Here is a 22349-nt window from a genome sequence, read left to right on the forward strand (position 1 = left end):
TATTATTTTTTCCCTTAAAAGATGACCTATCGTTTTTTTTTTAGAAGCATGCATACCCGGTCATTCAACTCAGAACAATTTCATGATCATATCGCTATTATTTAGGTATCATTTGGGAACAACTTCAGTACTATTCGAAACGACTATTTCGAAACCATTTCGGGAAAGTTACAGGATCACTTCAGAATCGTTTCGAGATTATTTCGCAACCAATTGGGAACTATTTCAGGATAGTTTTGGAATTGTCTTATGATTCTGTAACTGTCCTTATATTGTTCTGAATTAGTCTGGAAATAGTTTTGAAACGATTCCAAAATAAGTCCCGAAATGTATCCTAAAGAATGCTTCAACTGTCTCAAAATAGTCCTGAATCAGTTTCGAAATAATTTTGGAATTTTCCCGAAATGATCATTGAAATGATTCTGAAATTGTTCCGAGTCCGGTATGTCTACTTTTTATGAAAAAAAAAACGATAAGTCCAAGTTTTATTTTATAAATCGGTGTGTCCATATTTAATGAGAAATAAGTCCAGCTTTTACTGCCGTTTTTTACCGCACTGTTACGGATATGTTTATAAGTTTCGATTTTACTCGCTCTTAAAATAAATACAGTTTTTATTTCTGTACTTTCTACATGTTCGCCAAAACGCTTTTGCGCTTGTCAGGTCTTACGCTTGTAAGCTTTTACGCTTTTGCGTTTTTGCGTTGTTACGCTACTGCTATAGTATGTTCTTACGCTAATACGTTAGTTCATTCTTATGTCAGTCATTCTTAAGTCAATCCGATTTCTAGCCTGTTAACGTGTTATTAGCATAAAACAGTTCTATAGATGAAAGGGATTTGGTTGGGTGAATTTGTGTTTGCAAATGTATTGTATATGACGTTAAGTGTTTTTTGTAAATGTATGTGTTTTTGTGTTGTATATTAATATCCCCTTTTTGTTTTCTTTCAGGTATGTTCAGCCACTCTAAAAACACAATTTTTATGAAACGTAAGTTGATTTGTGCTGATATTTTATGGTGGCAGTGCCCATCATTATATGGGACCTATCGTCCAAACTTTCTTATTGTGTATTTTCCAGCTTTTGCTTGTTTATACTAAGCTGAGCAAAGCTCACAGAGTATATTAATTGTGTTCGCATATGGTACCCCGTAACGGCATAAACTTAGCCAGATTGATATAGACAAAATTGATTGATATATATCAAAATGATCTGGGCGAAAAAAGAAATTCATTTAGCCACGTCCGTCCGTCCATCTGTCCGTAAACACGATAAATTGAGTAAATTTTGATGTATCTTAATGAAATTTGTAAGTTTCTGGGCACTTATCTCAGATCGCTATTTAAAATGAACGAAATCGGACTATAACCACGCCCACTTTTTCGATATCGAAAAAACGAAAAAGTGCGATAATTCATTACCAAAGACGGATAGAGCGATGAAACTTGGTAGGTGGGTTGACCTTATGACGCAGAATAGAAAATTAGTAAATATAGGAGGTAATTTAAAAGTTTTGCAAGCTGTAATTTGGCAGCGGAGTATGTAATGTTCGGTTACAGCCGAACTTGGCCTTCCTTACTTGTTATTAGGTCGGTTCAGATTTGTCCGAAAACTTTAGTACAAAATAGGGAATCTCCCCCTCGATTTTTGAGTGGCTTCCCATGGAGCAAGAGTCTTAAAATTTGGAACATACTTCAGATCACGATGAAAATACAACATGCGAGCAAAAACTTTTGCTAGGTGGTGCAGGGATCGTGAAAAGAATAGATTAAATAAATGAAGTTTGGAAATTTTGCAGTTTTAAGCAACTTACTAATAATGACTTAGAGATATGAAACTTTGAGCCTCACTCTCAGTTTTGAGGATCAAGACAACCCCCCAGCGGGTTAAAGGCCTGGAATGTATCCGCGGCAGATATGCCTCTCGTAGGAGGCGACCAAAATAAACAAACGATTTAAGGGATTGCTTAGAGCAACTCTTTCAAGAAGATGACAGCGCAGCTTATAGCTCCTCCAACCTACTTGTTTACCTATCCTAACAGAAAAGGCTGTGGCCGTCTCATGCACCTCATAATTCTGGGGGTGGTTGGCGGGATGTTCAATGTGGCTACATTGAATTGTTCCCTAGATGGTCGGGTTTGTTCCTCAATGGTGCTTGTTGTCGGGACGTACAGGGCTTATATCCGGCAAAGCACCATAAACATCGATAACACCCTTCAAAACCTTCCGGGGTGTATTTAGCGCTACAACAAGAGCAACAACAACAGCAGGCCAAAGACAATGCAATAAAAGGGAACAACAACTCTTTTAAGTGGCGCTTTTCGAGTATTCGACAGATTTTTGGTTCGCATTGGCCAGCGCAGGGCACGAGCATAAAACATTCTCGTTCCTTTCCTCGATCAATCCGCACTTTCTACTGCTATCACTTACTAAGCCCAATTTAAAAGTTTGTGACGCCATCCGCTTTTTCATTCCCGTATATTGCCATATGCCTTGGGATTTAATACAGATGTATGCTTCTCCCTGTCCCGATTCTTACCAGGGGTTGCTTAAACTCTAAAACGCTTTTAGATGTTGTGCTTTGTGAGATTATTGCTTTAAGTGTTGATTGGCTGTCAATTTAACAAGCTAGTTTTCTTGAGTGTTTGTTCTGCTTTAATCATAGCTACTACTTGCGCCTGAAAAAAATCACAGTGATCTGGAAACTTGTGGAATTTGTTTATTTCCGGATCAGCATAATACACCGCAGATCGTACTCCTTTCATTAATTTGGAATTGTTGGTGTGTACTTGTATCGCCTCGTCTGCTATTTGAGCACCCTTGCGCCAACCTTCCACGTATATCGTGGCTCTAAGGTACCTATCGAAGCGCAGATACGGAAATGTGTAGTTATTAATAGGCCGGTACGGAATCAGGTACATTAACTAACACCCATATACCTTTGGTCCGACCTGTTGAAACTGCAAGTTTCTTTGGACTCCCGTTAAAAGGTGTTGATGACGATGTGAGTGATCGCACCAATTGGACGGGGTGAAGCGATGCTATAACAAAACCAATGTCACACATTACGTGTTTAGGAAACCAAAGATGAAATAAGTACACTAAAACACTAAACAGATTTGTGCTAGCCTATCATTTTGCTAGACTGCCAGACTATTTGCCCGAATTGGCGAATGACGTTAATAAAATTTGTAATAGTAAGTAAAGTTTGTTACAAAGTAACTGTTATAAAGTAACGATCAGCACGTAAACAAACGATCGACTGATATCAAAAATAAATAAAAGAAACAAAAAACTGCTAAGACTGGAAGGGTTATGCAAATAGCTCTTATGTAATTGGCACAAGGCCTGTGCTGTATGTGGCACGATTGTTGATTGTTGCAACATTTATGAGTGCAACCTTTTACTAGCAATTTACGGTTAGTTTAAATTGCTTTTTGGCTTTGCTATGCGCAGAAATTGAAATTGAAAATAAAGTTGTAGTGGCAAATATTTAAATCTGTTTTCTTAACTCCGATATTTATAGTTGCACTGAAAGAAAAAACGTAAAATAAAAAAAAAATAGTGCTTAATTCCCTGTGATTGGCGGCAATCAGCGCAACACCTTGCTTGCGGAGCATTTCGTTGGCGGACTTGTTGACTTGCCGCCGACGTCATTGTCACGTCTTTGGCATCTTAGCGCGACTCTTGTTGTTTTTAGTTTAAATGACAATTATTGATGATCGGTAAATATCTGTGTTTACATTGAAGGTTGTTTTGTTGGTAGAGTAACTTTGTTGCTGCTATACATACATACATAAATTACACTTACATATTCACACACAAGTAAGTAAATGAATGTGCGGCTTGTTGCTAGGCAAAACATATTTTTATCATATTTGTTTATACATTCAATAGCAATGCAATACATATGTACATACTAGCGTTGCCAAATGTCCCGTATTGGCCGGGACATCCCGTATTTTTCACAAATTTCAAAGTGTCAAATATCAAAATTAATAAATTATAATTAAAATTAATAAATATAGATCTATATAAGAAACATGACCATATTTGCGGCTTCGATTGTATTCAGCTCATTAGCATTTTGCATACAACTCTGTAAAGAAGAAAAATTCATGTGGTTATGAATATTGTCAATGTTTAACATTTCGCACAACTAAATATTCATTTTGCATGTGGAAATGCTGTGTTTTAAAATAACATTTGAAAAATGAATCCATAGAATATTGAATTCGCATTAAACACAGTGAACGTATTAATTGTTAGCCTGTTTCATAAAAATATTTGTTATAAATAAATGAGATTAAAAAGTTTAATTCTATCTAAAAATTATTTCGCCGAAAAGCAACCCATACACATACTATATATATAGGTATTTCTTATTTTTCAAATGTCCCGGCTAAATTTTTAAAAATCCCGGGAATTTGGGTCAAATTTGAGATTTGTCCCGGGAACCCGAAATAAGAATCTGGCAACCCTAATACATACATACATCTGTATAACCCACATTCACCTATCGATGCTGCTGCTGCTCGGCACCTGTGGTTACGTATACGCCACCGCCATCATAAGTGGTTTCAACAACAACAACTCTTGTGCATATATCTTTCACGAAACATGTCAGCAATGCGTTTTCACAATTTGTAATTGAGCCACATATTTTCAGTTTATTACGTAGGTGGTGTTGTTAAATATATGTTGTTGTGTGATGTACAAACATAAATAAATATTTTCATTAGCCATGGATGTCGGTTTGTATTAGTCACACATTTTTGTCAGCAGTCAAAGAAAAAACGCTTTAACATTAAATAATTAAAATATGAGTAAAAGATACTCATTGACCGGCACATAGTACATGCATACACAATACTAGTTTTACACAAATTTATCCAAAAAATAACAACAAATGCGATGCACAAAACGGATAATAACAAGTAAGGAAGTCTAAGTTCGGGTGAAACCGAACATTACACACCCAGCTGTACACTTGAAATGCTGTTGTTGTTTGTTTTGTGTGACTAATAGTGTTACAAGACTGCGCAATACTACATATACATAGGGTTCTATTCTGAACTAATTTTTCTTCGAGTTATGACTCCCGAAACATAGAAAATTGCTTAGTCATAAAAGGGGCGGTGCCACGCCCTTTTTTTGAATTTGAAGTTTTCCTATTTATTGTTATAAATCCACTTGGGAAATGAAATACCATTGATATAAAGCTCTTTTTTGCAAAGATATAGCTTATTTTATTCGTCTACGACCCTTTTAAAAATCTTTTATATAAAAGTGGGCGTGGTCCTCAATCGATTTCGTTAATTTTTCTTCAAATCATTCCTTATAGTAAAGGCAACCTCTCTGCTGAATTTTGTTACGATTAATAATATTTATGATTAATAATATTGGTAAATTTGATTTCATCAAAAGTGGGCGGTGCCACGCCCATTTAAAATTTTTTATTTTTATTTTTATCAAGAGTCTCAATATCAGTCCACACCTTAAATTTCAACATTCTAGGTGTATTATTTACTAAATAATCAGGTTTTTTGTGTTTTCCAAAATGTTATATATATAAAAAGTGGACGTGGTTATCATCCGATTAAGCTCGTGTACCTAATTTGGTGAAGATATCTCAATGTTTACTCAAGTCATCGTGTTAACGGACAGACGGACATGGCTCAATCAAATTTTTTCGATACTGATGTTTTTGATATATGGAAGTCTATATCTATCTCGATTCTTTATACCTGTACAACCAACCGTTATCCAATCAAAGTTATAATACCCTGTGTACGAGTACAGCTGGGTATAAAAAATAAATCATCAACGCGTCTCGCCTTGTCGCATGTTTTAAAAAGGTGGGCAATGCAATTTGTTTTGTTTTTGACTGCAGTTTGAACTTGAGATGGAATAAAAATATCTGGGTCACATTAGATATATAAACTCAATACATTTAAATATACATTTATATGTATTTACATATGTGCGTGCGCATTTGTCCTCGAAACTCTAAATTGGAATAAGGTGAAAAAAATGCGAGTAAAAGGAAATAGAAACAACATTTTTTTTCTACATATAAAAAAAACAAACATTTATACTCAACTGTGAGTGTCTTTGAACAGCGCGGGCACAATATAATGCTTTGCAACGGTGAAATATGAAATATCTATTAGTTTTTATACTCAGTTGAGCATAGCTCACAGAGTATATTAACCTTGATTCGATAACGGTTGGTTGTACAGGTATAAAGGAATCGAGATAGATATAGACTTCCATATATCAAAATCATCAGTATCGAAAAAAAAATTTGATTGAGCCATGTCCGTCCGTCCGTCCGTCCGTCTGTCCGTTAACACGATAACTTGAGTAAATTTTGAGGTACCTTGATGAAATTTGGTATGTAGGTTCCTGGGCACTCATCTCAGATCGCTATTTAAAATGAACGAAATCGGACTATAACCACGCCCACTTTTTCGATATCGAAAATTTCGAAAAATCGAAAAGTGCGATAATTTTTTTTTTTTAAGTCAAATTTTAACAAAAACTTGAATATCTTTACAGTATATAAGTAAATTATGTCAACATTCAACTCCAGTAATGATATGATACAACAAAATAAAAATATAAAAGAAAATTTCAAAATGGGCGTGGCTCCGCCCTTTTTCATTTAATTTGTCTAGAATACTTTTAATGCCATAAGTCGAACAAACATTTACCAACCCTCTTGAAATTTGGTAGGGGCTTAGACTCTGGGACAATAACTTATTTATGTGAAAAAAGGCGAAATTGGTGGAGCCACGCCCAGTTTTTATACACAGTCGACCGTCTGGCCTTAGGCTCGGCCACTAACACGATAACTTGAGCAAAAATCGATATATCTTTACTAAACTTAGTTCACGTACTTATCTGAACTCGCTTTATCTTGGTATAAAAAATGGCCGAAATCCGACTATGACCACGCCCAATTTTTCGATATCGAAAATTACGAAAAATGAAAAAAATGCCATAATTCTATACCAAATATGAAAAAAGGGATGAAACATGGTAATTGGATTGGTTTATTGACGCAAAATATAACTTTAGAAAAAACTTTGCAAAAAGGGTGTGACACCTACCATATTAAGTAGAAGAAAATGAAAAAGTTCTGCAGGGCGAAATCAAAAGCCCTTGGAATTTTGGCAGGAATACTGTTCGTGGTATTACATATATAAATATATTAGCTGTACCCGACAGATGATGTTCTGGGTCACCCTGGTCCACATTTTGGTCGATATCTCGAAAACGCCTTCACATACATATATACTTAAGGGCCACTCCCTTTTAAAACCCTCATTAGTACCTTTAATTTGATACCCATATCGTAAAATCACTTTATAGAGTCACCCCTGGTCCACCTTTATGGCGTTATCTCGAAAAGGCGTACACCTATAGAACTAAGGCCCACTCCCTTTTGAAATACTCATTAACGGTTTTCATTTGATACCCATATCGTACAAACACATTCTAGTGTCACCCCTGGTCCACCTTTATGGCGATATCTAGAAAAGACGTCCACCTATAGAACTAAGGACCACTCCCTGTTAAAATACTCATTAACACCTTTCATTTGACACCCATATCGTACAAACGCATTCTGGAGTCACCCCTGGTTCACCTTTATGGCGATATCTCGAAAAGGCGTCAACCGTTAAAACTAAGGCCCACACCCTTTTAAATAATCATTAACCCATTTCATTTTATACCCATATCGTACAAACGCATTCTAGAGTCGTCCCTGGTCCACCTTTATGGCGATATCTCGAAAAGGCGTCTACCTATAGAACTAAGGATCCCTCCCTTTTAAAATACTCATTAACACCTTTCATTTGATACCCATATCGTACAAACACATTCTAGAGTCACGACTGGTCCACCTTTGTGGCGATATCCCGAAATAGCGTCCACCTATAGAATTATGGCGGTTAAACCCGAACTTAGCCTTCCTTACGTGTTATAAATCGTTTTACACCTTCAGGGTCCGATGTAAATTTCCATATGATTCGCTTCCAGATCTATACTTTTGCAATTTGATGTCATTATTTCGTGTTCAATTGTACCCTAGCTCCAAATTAAATCAAATTTTTTTCCAATGAAATTAAGCTTTTTCATATCACATGTAAATTTTTTTTACATCAAATGGGACTTTCTTTTAAATCAAATGAAACTTTGTTAAATACAACTTTTTTAAAATTAAGTGATTTTTTTTTTTAAATCGAATGAGCCTTTTAAAGAGAAAAGAATTTTTCGAATTGAATGAATTTTTTTCAAAATAAATAATTTTTTTAAATCAAGTGAAATTTTTTTCAAATTAAATACAATTTTTTTTTAAATTAAATAAAATTTTTTTCAAATTAAATGAATTTCTTTTTAATTAAATGAATTTTTTTTCAAATCATATGAAACTTATTAGAAATAAAATAAAACTTTTTTTAAATTGTATGAAACTTTTTTCAAATCAAATGAGACTTTTTTTAATTCAAATCAAACCTTTTATAGAGAAAAGGAACTTTTTTCAAATTTAATGAAATTTTTTGAAAATAAATAAAATTTTGTTCAAATTAAAAGAATTTTTTTAAAATCATATGAAATTTTTTTCAAGTTGAATGAAACTTTTTTGTGTTGATATTATTTTTTTTTAAATTGAATGACACTTTTTCAAATCAAAGATAAATGAAATTTTTTACAAATAAAATGACACTTTTTTGAAATTGAATGAAACTTTTTTTCAAATCAAATGAAACCTTTTAAAGAGAAAATAAACTTTTTTCAAATTGAATGAAATTTTTCAAATTAAATAAAATTTTTTCAAATGAAATGAAATTTTTTTCAAATCATATGAAATTTTTTACAAATAAAATGAAACCTTTTTCAAATTGAATAAAATTTTTTTCAAGTCATATGAAACTTTTTAAAAATAAGATGAAACTTTTTTCAAATTTAATGAAATTTTTTGAAAATAAATAAAATTTTGTTCAAATTAAAAGAAATTTTTTTAAAATCATATGACATTTTTTAAAAATAAAATTAAACTTTTTTCAAGTTGAATGAATCTCTTTTGTGTTGATATTATTTTTTTTAAATTGAATGACACTTTTTCAAATCAAAGATACATGAAATTTTTTACAAATAAAATGACACTTTTTTGAAATTGAAAGAACCTTTTTTTCAAACCAAACGAAACCTTTTAAAGAAAAAATAAACTTTTTTCAAATTGAATGAAATTTTTCAAATTAAATAAAATTTTTTCAAATTAAATGAAATTTTTTTCAAATCGTATGAAACTTTTTACAAATAAAATGAAACTTTTTTAAATTGAGTGAAACTTTTTTCAAATCAAATGAGACTTTTTTTATATGAGTTAACCGGGGATTTCCCGTATCGCTTTAATTGTATGAAAACATTTATTTCAAGCAATTTTTAATTTTATAATTTATTTAATAATTTGGGAAAAATTTAAACAACGTGACATCAGGACGGACAAGGCGACAGCTGTTTCGATTATACCTTGTAAATCTCTTCAAAGCCTTTTCTCCCGGGAGTGGGAGTCGAACCCGCACTCCTACGATAGTTGGTTGGTTGGTTGGTACGATGGTTATAAACGCATTCAGCTACGTCACACCTTAGTTGTTGTAAAGTTTTTCCCAATTGCGTTCTTTTCGCATATATTATCTGCCACACATCACAAAATTTGTATGTAGTTATGTGTTGAAGTTATGCCTGTTTGTAAGGCGGTTTTCAGAGAAACTTGGTATTTGTTGTTGTTTTTGTTCTATTTATAGAACTACAACGAATTAACCAAATGTTGCCTTCTTATATGAGTTAACCGGGGATTGCCCGTATCGCTTTAAATGTATGCGGTGTCTGGCAAGCGCTCCGATTGTATTTCTGCCATGAAAAGCTCTCAGTGAAAACTCATCTGCCTTGCAGATCCCGTTCGGAGTCGGCATAAAACATGTAGGTCCCGTCCGGCCAATTTGTAGGGAAAAATCAAGAGGAGCACGACGCAAATTGGAAGAGAAGCTCGGCCTTAGATCTCTTCGGAGGTTATCGCGCCTTACATTTATTTTTTTTTTTTATTTATTTAAAGCAATTTTTAATTTTATAATTTATTTAATAATTTAATACTTTTTTTAATTCAAATTAAACCCTTTAAAGAGAAAATAAGCTTTTTTAAAATTTAATGAAATTTTTTTAAATCATATGAAATTTTTTAAAAATAAGATGAAAGTTTTTTCAAGTTGAATGAAACTTTTTTCAAATTAAATAAAATTTTTTTAAATTGAATGACACTTTTTTCAAATCAAATATGCATATGAATTTTTTTACAAATAAAATGAAAGTTTTATGAAATTGAATGAAACTTTTCTTCAAATTAAATGACATTTTTAAATCAAATACAATTTTTTAAAGGGAAAAGAAACTTTTTTCAAATTGAATGAAATTTTTTTTAATTAAATAAATTGTTTTTTTCAAATTAAAAGAAATTCTTTTCAAATTGAATAAAATTTTTTTCAAATCAAATGAATTTTTTTCAAATCGAATAAAGCTTTTTTAAATCAAACGAAACTTTTTTCAAATCAAATAAAACTTTTTTTTAAATCAATTGAACTTTTTTTGAAATTAAGTGAAATAATTTTCAAATCATATCAAACTTTTTAAAAAATAAAATTAAACCTTTTTCAAGTTGCATGAAACTTTTTTTAAATTAAGTGATATTTTTTTCAAATCAAATTAAACTTTTTGCAAATATGTAAAATGAAAATTTTCCCAAATCAAATTACACTGTTTTTAAATCAAATGAAACCTTTTGAAATGAAATGAAACTTTTTAATTTGAATGAAATTTTTTCAAATCAAATGAGATTTTTTTAAATGATTTTTTTTAAAACGGTTTTATTTAGCTTGACTTGACTGGCTGGCCGGCACGAATTTTGTAATTGAAAGTTAAGTAACTTCCTGATAAGCTACAAGCTTTAAACTTGGAATATAGTTCAGAACCCTATGACAATGCAATAATAAGAAAAAAAAGCCCCGATAGGTGGCGCATGGATCGAGATATTTCAAACATCGTATTTGTGGTCCGATTTGTTTCATATTTGGAACACATAATACATAGATGAATAGAAAGCGACCTATGATATCCGATTTGGCTCATGTTTGGATCAAATATTACATACAGTCCGGTAGAAGTGACATCAAAATATTTTGGAGTTGGAGGAGGGACAAGCATATGTGGCGCGGAAGTCGAGTAAATTCTTTGGAAGGATTATGTATTGAAGACTTAGATTGTAACAAATTGTCAGGAAAGAGTCCTTGTAATAATGAGTCTCTAAATGAACTAAATAGAATGAGAAATAATAGGCTATTAAATAAAGACTAAAAACTTGAAAATAAAATAATTAAAAAAAAATGTTTAAGTTAAACGGTTTTATTGAAAACAATACTTACATGAAGTAATAATAATACTAAAAGCTTGAAAATAATTAGGTAAGTCCTAGGTACTAGTTATCACACTCCTCATCAATCTAGGGTCTTGATCAGACAATTAAATAAAAGCGTTGGGCGTGTCAAATTTCTATTGATAGTCATAAATAAGACCAACTGAACCTTAATCAGGTTATGCTACGCCTCACATTTTTAGAAATTTCACGCGGCCAACGCTTTTATTTAATTGTCTGATCAACGCCCTAGATTGATGAGGAGTGTGATGACTAGTGCCTAGGACCTACCTAATTATTTTCTAGCTTTTAGTATTGTTATTACTTCATGTAAGTATTGATTTGCACACAGAGTATATTAACTTTGATTGGATAACGGTTGGTTGTACAGGTATAAAGGCATCAAAATACATATAGATTTCCATATATCAAAATCATCATTATCGAAAAAAAAATTTGATTGAGCCTTGTCTGTCCGTCCGTCCGTTAACACGATAACTTAAGTAAATATTGAGATATCTTCACCAAATTGGGTACACGAGCTTATCTGAACCCAGAATAGGTTGGTATTGAAAATGAGAGAAATCGGATGATAACCGCGGCCACTTTTTACATATAGAATATTTTGGAAAACACAAAAACCCTGGTTATTTAGTAATAATACACCTAGAATGTTGAAATTTTACATGTGGACTGATATTGAGACTCTTGATAAAAATTACAAAATTAAAAAAAATGGGCGTGGCGCCGCCCGTTTTTTGACTAAGCAATTTTCTATGTTTCGGGAGCCATAACTCTAAGAAAAATTAACGGATCGTAATAAAATTGGGTACACAAATTTTCCTTATAGTAGAAAATATTTATAGTAAAAATGGACGGGATCGTTTAAAGACCACGGCAGCTTAGATCGTAGACTATAATAATAAGTTATAACTTAGCAAGAAATAGTTTTGAATCAATGTTATTCCACTTATCAAGTTTTATTGTAAGAGGAAATGAGGAGAAATTTTTTTTTAAACGGGCGGTGCCATGTGTTATGTAGAAAAGTAATTTATCTGAAGTGAAATGTACAATTAAGCTCACGCTGAGTATATAATGTTCGGTTACACCCGAACTTAGACACCTTTACTTGTTTTTCAAATCAAATAAAACTTAAAAAAAAATGTTTTTTTCAAATCAAATGAAACTTTTGTAAATCAAATAAAACCTTTTAAAACAAAAGAAATTTTTTCAGATAAAACTTTTTTCTAATCAAATGAAAATTTTTGAAACTTTTTAAATTTTACTTTTTAAAATTAAATGAAACCTTTTAAAACAAAAGAAATTTCTTTCAAATTAAATGAAACTTTTTAAAAAGAAATGATTTTTTTTTTCAAATCGAATACAACTTTTTTGAAATCAGTGAAACTTTTTTCAGTTCAAACTAGACTTTTTTTTAATTTGAAAACAGTTTCATTTGACTTTAAAAAATTTCATTTCATCTTGAAATACTATATTCAGTACCATTTTCTACTTTATTTTCCAAAACTCGAATTAGAAAAAAATTTTCTGACTAGCTTTTCAACAGTTCCATGGTTTGTGAAAATTATAAACAAAGTTCTGCAAAGTTGAAAAGTTTTAAAATCTGAAAAAAACAGTATTAAAAATAATTAAAAACTTGTTCTTTAATAGTTCTGGAGTGCTTGATTTAGAGAAAAAATATTCTGCAAAAACAAACCAAATACTGCAATTTGTTCAAAGTTCGAATGAATTAAACAATAAAAAAAAAAACATTCTGTCTAGCAGAAAAAAGTATTCACACTTATACCCAGCTGTGTACTTACATATTTGTATATATTAAAGAAACATGTAAATATATCATGAAAATTAAATGATATGAAAGTTGAAATATAATACTGTATCGAAAATTAGATGTTTCGACATGTTTAGCATTATCTAGTAAATAAATGCACAGCAATGGCAAAGCAAGTAACCACACATACATTCAGCAGCAAAGAGCGAAGAAGATAGAGAAACAGTCACACAAACCTGTAATCATTAGCTAAGAGCGAAGATGAAATTACACACTCATATACATGCACATAGCTAAATCACTAATTATTAGACATAGAAACGAGAAATATATATATAAGCAATTATTCGGGAGGGCCGTTTGTGAAAAGTCTAGATCCGAGCAGAAATAGGCGAACGAGGCAACTTAGAGTATAAAAGCAGCGCAAGCTGAGGAATAGGGAATCAGTTTGATTTTAAACGTTGTAAGTGGAGTACGCGAGTAATTTAATTGTGAAGTACTACTACCATAGTAGCGTTGTAAATAAAAATCATTTTGTTATACTAAAAACATGAGTTATTTATTCGACAGCTCAGCGATTCGAATGAGCATAGAACGATAGGTATTAAAGGTTTTGTGAAGAGCTTAACTAAAAGGAGCAGACCAAAACATACATATCTATAATGGTAATGTAGATACGTAAATAAATGCCAATATTGTGATTAGAATTGCTTCTGATATTGAGCTACCTTGCCATAAGAACGCTGCTGATATTTGTTTATTTGATAATCAAAAGTGAGAGGAATCGTAATGCATCGAACAAAAAAAAATAACGTGCAAAAATCTAATTCTCCCGCTAAAGATCCCCTCACACCCACAACAACTGCGCCTATAAGAGTTGAGAGGAAACAAGAACAACAGGCTGAACAACCTGCAGTGCGGAGAAATCCACCTCGGAAACTTACTTCCCCACCCAAGATGCCTAACTTGCCATCACTTGCTGCATTGGAAAGAATAGAGAGAAAACTTGAGCAGCAGACTGATGGGCTGACTGCGGTGGTTACGAAATTGGGGAAATTAGAAGAGAGGATAATGCATAGAATCAGTGAACTCTCTGCCGAAATTGCAAACATAAAATCAACAATTGCAGCAGTAGAGAAAAGGGTTGTGCTGACGTTCTCACTTTACGCAGCGAACTAGCAAACACCAAGGCGCAGCTCTGCGCCTTTGAAAGCAGTGCGGTTGACGAGTGTCTCTCAGATATTTTTACGAAGATTTGCAGAGTTGCTGAGCATAATCCTCCACCCACTTGAGATGTTTTTCGGCTGCGAAGCGTGAGGGGCAATGGACAAAGAAACAACAGTACTTGCCCTATTTTTGTTAAATTGTTCACAGCTAATGAAAGCAACCAACTACTAAAATCAGTAGCTCTGTTCTGCAAGTCGAAGAAGAGATCGCTAGCGCTCTCTGATTTTGAGTTACCGGGATACGGCTCTATTTATTTACACGAGAGTCTGCCTAAAGGCCAGCGTGAGGTGATGGCGGATGCATCAGAGCTTAGGCGAAAGAAGTTGTTAGTGTCAGCCTTCTCTATTCGTGGTAAAATATGTGTGAGACTCAAGAGTGGAGACGAAGCGAAGCACATCAGTAGCAGAGCAGAACTGAAGGCACTTATTGGCACCAAAGCACGAAAATAATCGTTTTGCTATGTATTAGTTCTAACTTGCCTTTGTTTACAATTTAAGTTGGAAACAGGTTTTTTCTCCCATATTATTTTCCATCTCCCGTATATTCTTTGTTTGCTTACTTTCTTGGGTACATGAGCTCAGCTTATTTTCCTAACTCTTTTCAAATCTCAAAAGTTTTCTTTCTACACTATGTTCTTCTTCTTCTTTCTTTTGTTTAATTGCAATCATATTTTATTTTTATTTTGTCCTTTTGTTTTTGTATTGCATTTATTTTGTGGTTTTTTCTTCATAAAGTCGGTGTGATGGATTTAAACCCCAGAAGGTCGTTGGCCTCCAGCATTAGTAATAACTATAATAATAACCATAAGACTTTAATTGATATTTTATGTCAGCAGTCTAATGGCCTGAATGTGGTACATTTTAATACGCGAAGTCTCAATAGTGAAAAGTTGGATTACGATAGGGATATTTTTGGAGGGGCAGGTGTTGATGTCATTTGTGTCTCAGAAACATGGTTTAATCCTGCAGTATCTGATATTCATTATGGCATCCCAAATTTCAATCTGATTAGGCATGATCGAACTCACAAAAAAGGTGGAGAAGTTGCAATTTATTTTAGGTCTACACTTGCTATCAGAACTTTAGCAGTATCAAATGACTGTGAAACTGAATTTCTTATTGCTGAAATTACAGATAATGTTACTAAAATACTAGTGTCATGTGTGTACAATCCTCATAGATGTTGTAGACTACGTATTTGATTGAATATGAGCGTTATGTTATTTGTGGTGATTTTAATGTCAATCTTCTTTTAAATGATTCCTATACAAAAAAATTACTGGATCATATGTCTACTGCTGGACTTACTGTGGTTAACACATTCGTCCCTACAAGATGTGCCAACAACTCGAGTCCTAGCCTCTTGGATCTAGTTATTTCATCTAGTCCTGACCATGTTATAAAGTTTGACCAAATGTTTTTTTATATGGGATCATGACTTAGTATTCTGCTCACTAGATGTGTCGTTTAACTGTCCACCTAATATTAGTACTTTTATATATCGTGACTTGAAGTCTGTAAACGTTAGTGATCTGTATGCTAGTGTCTCTAATGTCAACTGGACTGGATGTTGGTTCTTTGAGAGTGTTGATGAAAAACTTGAATTTTTGAATAACACCTTGGCTCAATTATTTAATGAACGCGTGCCTATTCGTTGTGTTAAGTCCATTAACACGTCTTGCCCTTGGTATAACAATAAAGTAAAGTCAGCTATTAAAATTCGGAATACATTATATGCCAGATAGAGAAGGACGGGTACTGCATGCGCTTGGTCGCAATATAAAAGCGACTGTGATTATTAGAAATGCGAAGCGACGTTACTGTGATGCCAAACTAAGCCCGTCTCTATCCACAAGAGAACTTTGGAATCCTGAAAAAGCTTAATGTGCATGGGAAGGTTGAGGCTGAGGGTAAAATAGCTCCAGATGTACTAAATGATTACTTTACTAGTGCTAGTAGAAGTATGCATAGGCCCCCCCTCTAACACTTGTGAATCATTTTAGTTCAAATGAGAAATTTCAATTCGAGGGAGTATCTGAGTGTGATGTTTTAAAATCACTCACCATGATTAAATGAAACGCCGTAGGTAATGGTGGGTTATCCCTGAAATTTGTTAAATTAGTGTGCCCTTTGTTCTGGACCTCTAACACATATTATAAATCACTGTTTTATCAATGCGCATTTTCCAACGGAATGGAAAAAAGGCTGTTATTATACAGTTCAAAAAAAGAATAATGCCACTAATCCTTGTGATTATAGACCAATAAGTATTCTACCAGCCTTTTCAAAAGTGTGTGAGTTCCTAATGGCAATGCAAATTTCTACGTTTATTAAGCGAAATAATTTGTTATCCTCATTACAATCAGGGTTTAAACCTAAGCACAGCTGTTCTACAGCTATGGTAAACATAATGGACGACATTAGGTTACAGTTCGATGATGGTCATCTTACGCTCCTTTGTCTCCTGGACTTTTCTAATGCGTTTGATCTGGTAAATCATGACCTCCTTTGCAAAAAGCTTAAATACTTTTTTGGATTTTCGGATAGCTCCCTTAAACTAATGACAAGCTACCTTACTGGAAGAACACAAAAGGTTGCCTGCAATGCTGAGCCTTCTATGTCTAGTATTGTTACCTCTGGTGTGCCCCAAGGATCTGTTCTTGGTCCCCTTTTGTTTAACATTTTTTGATCAACGATGTATTTTCTGTATGTCAGTATGTCAAAGCTCATGCTTACTCAGATGATATTCAACTGTATTTGTCCAGTCGCGTGGGTCTTGTTGAGGATTTGTGTTTTAAAATTAACAGTGATCTCTTGGCAAATTTCTCAATGGGCATCCGATAATTGTCGTTGTCTAAATGCCGCTAAGTCGTATGTATTGCCTATCAGTAATAGAGTAGTTCATGTGGAAGATATTCCAGAATTGTATATTTGTAATAGCGTCTTAATGTTTACTTAGAAGTTACGGAATTTGAGATTTGCAGTGAACTCCTCGCTAACTTGCTCAGACCATATAAATAAAATCGTTACTAATGTGTGTTGTTCTACGAAGATTAAGAATGTTAGCCTCATTTACGCCTCTAAATACCAGAAAAAAGTTAGCTGTTCAACTAATTTTGCCTCACTGTACGTACTCGGAGCTCGTATACAGCAAACTTGATTCTATTTCCTCTCACAAAATTGATGTTGCATTCAACAATGTAACACGATATGTTTATGGTATTAAAATATATGACCACATATCGGCTTGGAAGCCTAAATTTCTAGGATGCACCATTTCTGATTACCTGGCAGCAAGAAATTGTATATTCATTTACAAGCTTATCTTAATATAAAAAAATCACGTGTCACTATGTTTGTTCCCGATGGACTCATAAACTACTGAACCGATTTTGAATTTGTTTTGCACTCCGTGTATAGTTCGATCTAACTTGAAATATAGGATAGGTTATGTCTCAGTTTATAGTCGCAATATTATTTTATTGCAAATTTTTTTCTTTGTTTATACGTAATAATAAAATGTTACGTAAACGCACCGGAACTCACATTTTCAGGTGGTGCGGATATACTTCCGTGTAATTGGTTGGTGTTTAATTAAACAACGTGCTTATCAATAAAAAATATTATATATATTTATATTTATATTTATTTATTTTTATTTATTTATTTATTTATTACGACTCTAAGAGCCTAGTTCAAAACATAAAAATACGATTGCATTAATTAACATGTGTACTTAATCTAAATTTTTAAATTAAAGAAAAAATTTTAATTATGACACATGTATCACTAATGCATTTAAATCTCAACGACTATATCATTTAATCGGCCTAGATTTGGTGTAGTCATACAACCGGCTGTTAAATAAGTTTCTATCACAATTTTTTATATATTCAGGTAGTTCGTTGAAGTATTTCAACCCTTTGTAAAAAAGACTATTTTGTTCCGATTCTGTTTTATAATTTGGCAATTTAAAATTATTTCTCTGCCTTGTATTTATATCATGGACCTCGTAATTAAATGTAATACCTGTTCTGAGATACTCTGGAAAAATTCCGTGCTTTATATTATAAATAAATTTCATTGTGTTAAAGAATATTTGTTGTTTAACGCTTATCCAATTTAAACTTAGAAGCATGTCTTTTATCAAAACGTTATGATACTCCTACGTTTGCTTAAAATAAAGCGCATTGCTTTATTTTGCATTTTTTGCAACTTATCAATTTGCGAATCTTTCATAATAAAAAATATTGTTGAGCAATAAATAAATTAAGGCTCAACTATCGATCTATAAACCTTTACTTTGTAATAATTACTTAAGTTTTTACAAGTTCTTTGAATAAACCATAATTTTTTTGCTATTTTACTTACTGAATAGTCAACATGGGCATCAAATTTTAATTTGCAATCGATCTGAACACCCAAATATTTAATCGTATTTACTTTTTCTAATGCAATATTATTTATAGTAATAGTTTCAAAATTAGCAATGTTTTTTCTTGAAATAAGCATGTATTTAGTTTTTTCTATATTAATTTTAAGTATGTTTGTACACAGCCAGATATAAAGTGCGGTTAAGTCACTTTGTAACTTGATTCTTATATCATTTTCATTTTTGCCATTTATAGAAATTAGAGCATCATCAGCGAAAAGTTTTATGGAGCTGAATTTCAAAACAGAATTTATATCATTAATATAAATGTTGAATAAAATTGGTGCAAGAACGTATGATATCAAGTATAGCACATCACCAGGCCCGCAGAGAAGGTTTGGGGGGGATTAGCTCCGGGCCCGGGGTTTCTGAGGGGGCCCGCTAATTAGAGGTACTATGACATTTTTTTTAAATTCAGGAGAGTCTTTAGTTGTTCCATGTGCAACTTTTAAGCCGAATTTCAAAAGCAACGAAAATCTGCATTTCGTTTTAATATTATAGTGAAGTGTGAAAAATAAAAATCTATATATATAAAAAGAAAGGCTAACATGTGTGTTAGTTGGTCGCCGGTGTTTGAAGAGATGCGTCGGTCGATTTTGTTCAAACTTTCACACAAGTTGCGTAAACCTCACGCGGTGGTTACTACATAGGTTTGGTTGCGATCGACGTACAGGGTCTCGAGATATAGGCCGAAACGTGGACACGAGTACCCCTAGAATATGTTTATAGAATATGGATAACAAATGAAAGCTGTTGATGAGTGCTTTAGTAGAGGGTAATATATTATCCAGAGACGGACTGGGACTGGCGCTAGGACTAGGACTGGGACTGAGACTCGGAGTGGGACTGGGACTGGGACTGGATTATAATACATACCACCCTCTGGGACAGGCAATAAGGGATGCAGAAGAATGAGAAGAAATTGAGAGAAGAGAAAAGAGAGAAAGAGAAGGAGATTGAGAAAGAGATAGAATGAGATGAAGATGGAGATAGATGAAGCGAAAAAGACGGAGGGAGGTATGAATAAAAGAAAGGGAAAAAGTGAAGAGGGGAGGAGGGCAGAGCCAGACGGAAAAAGCTTATTAAAATGTATGCAGATAGGCCAAATTTAGGGCAGATCAACGTCTGCCCGTCTTCTAGTAGAATATAAAACTCCCGAATATCTTTATGAGAAACTGAAATTCGCAAGGTCTAAAAGGCATCATAACCTGATCGTTCCGAAATATACCTATTTCTGCTCATCAAGAGTTTTCTTCATTAATGCTGTGAGGCTGTGGAATTCTATTCCAGAACATGTCAAAGCTCCTATGAGTAGGTGTAATCACGAAAGGATAATTCACAATTATTTTAGTGGAGTGAGTATGATTGCAATCTAACTGGTTAATGTTCCTAAGTGTCTGTTCCATCCTATACTGTTTCTAAATCCTATATATGCTATATATTTATACTTTTAAACTTGAAATTAAAACTAAATTTTATCTGAAACATACATAAATTTTGATCTTAAAAGACTGAAGTCTTACATATACAACCTCATACTCAAAATAAAAAAAAATATATAAAAATATACCGTGTACCAGACCTGTAAAGAAAAAGTACCAGTACAAGTACAAGTATCAGTACCTCAGTACTTCGAAAAATTAGTATAAGCATAAGTATCGAGGTACTTGTACTTGAACTGCTGAAGTAAAAGTAAAGTACTTGTAAGTACTTTCGAAGTACTTTGATAAGAATTGAACGGGTTTGAAGAAGGCAATCAATCACGGACTTTGCGCTTGAAAGCTAGTACTAACGAAATGATGAGCAACAACAATACTAAAATAAAAAACCAAACACAGGAGAATGAAATGGCTTTCAATCCATTTGTAGGAAGGAAGCTAGCTCGCTCTCCAGAAGGGCGTGGCCCATCGGCTGGGGGCCTTAACATTTCGTCGCAAGTGGTAACGAAACCCAAAGGAGCGGAGGCCGAAAGCAAGCAAGGAGCGTTGTCGCCGGGTGCTACACCGAAGCTTTGCAAAAAGAACTCCGACAGCAAGGCTCAAACGGGCACACCATTATTAAGTCAGCTAATTAAGCAGGCGTCAGCTGCGTTAAATCAGCAAAACCCCCCTGGAGAAAAAAAGATGACCCAGCTAGGCAAGGCGATTGAGGACTTGATGCAGTTCTTCATAGGGCGTAATAATATACACGCGGAAATCAAGCGCTTGGCCTCCGTAATAAAAGTGGTGTACATCGAGTCGGCCCTAGAGGTAAAGAATTTAGAACATAAATTGCGTGCAAGCGAATGCGCCAAGGATAGAAGTCCATCACCCCCAGGAAAGCGACCGAGGAATAATTCGTACTCGACCAAGGAGAACAACGTGGTAAAACCCACTACTACTCTAAAAGATGTCTTACCAGGGCACGTGGGTGGTCACAAACGACGGCAAGAAACGCAAGAGAAGACGGAGCGGAAAGAGGAAACTGCAGCCCAAAAGACGGGAGAGTGGCAGTTAGCCAAAAAGAAGAGCAAGAAAAAATCACTTAAGGCTAGGCCGGATGCAATCATCATTTCCAAGGCGGGGGATGCGACGTACGCCGACATATTGCGTAAAGTGAGAAGATGCGACGAATTAAAATCCCTGGGTGATGACGTCAAAACGATTAGAAGAACGGCGAAAGGAGAGCTGTTACTAGAGCTGAAAAAATCGCAAGATGGGAAAACAAGCGCGTACCAAGCAGAAATTGAAGCCGTACTAAAGGACTCGGCTGAAGTTATAACAAAGTCCCAAATGGTCACGCTACAGTTCAGAGATCTCGATGAGATTACTACGCCCGAGGAGATTTGCAACGCCCTCCACCAGCAATGCAACATCAAACTTCCAGATGTGGCTGCCATAAAAAGCATACGCACAGGGTACAGTGGCACGAAGTCGGCACTTATAAGCCTTACAGCGGATGATGCCAAGGCGGTTCTTAATACGCAAAGAATCCGGGTAGGATGGGTTTCCTGCCGAATTAGAGAGCTCAAGCAAGAAAAACGCTGTTATAGGTGCTGGGGCTACGGGCATATAGCTCAGAAATGTAAGGAGATTGTTGATAGGTCTAGTCTATGCAGGAAATGCGGCCAGGAAGGTCATAAGGCTGCAAGTTGCGAAAATGCACCGAAATGCGCGCTATGTGGGGGACAACATTCAGCAGGCAGTTTTAAATGCCCACAACGAGAGGGCAGCAAAATGACTGTCTCATGAGGGTATTGCAGCTCAATTTAAACCATTGCGAGGCAGCCCAAGAGCTATTATCCCAAACAGTCTATGAAGGAGGATATGACATAGTGGTACTCTCTGAACAATACAAAAATCGCCAGGAGCAGGGTTGGCTCTCAGATTCAGCAGGGAAAGCCTCAATTTGGGCACCAGGGAAATTTTTCCCACAGGAAATTATG

General features: G+C 34.2%; 1 protein-coding gene and 1 long non-coding RNA gene across 16 annotated transcripts in view; one reads left to right on the forward strand and one right to left on the reverse strand.

Moving 5' to 3' along the window:
• Glut4EF (Glucose transporter 4 enhancer factor) overlaps positions 1-22349 on the forward strand; it is a 744045-nt gene that overhangs the window by 62131 nt on the left and 659565 nt on the right. The gene's annotated exons all lie outside the window — the stretch shown is intronic.
• The window catches only part of LOC137236664 (uncharacterized), a 109158-nt gene continuing 90585 nt past the window's right edge, over positions 3777-22349 (reverse strand). The window contains exon 3 of the long non-coding RNA XR_010948559.1: positions 3777-4098. This is a non-coding gene — a long non-coding RNA (uncharacterized lncRNA). The remainder of the gene's footprint in view (positions 4099-22349) is intronic.

Source organism: Eurosta solidaginis, chromosome 1, assembly GCF_040869045.1.
Source record: "Eurosta solidaginis isolate ZX-2024a chromosome 1, ASM4086904v1, whole genome shotgun sequence".
Lineage (NCBI taxonomy): Eukaryota > Metazoa > Arthropoda > Insecta > Diptera > Tephritidae > Eurosta > Eurosta solidaginis.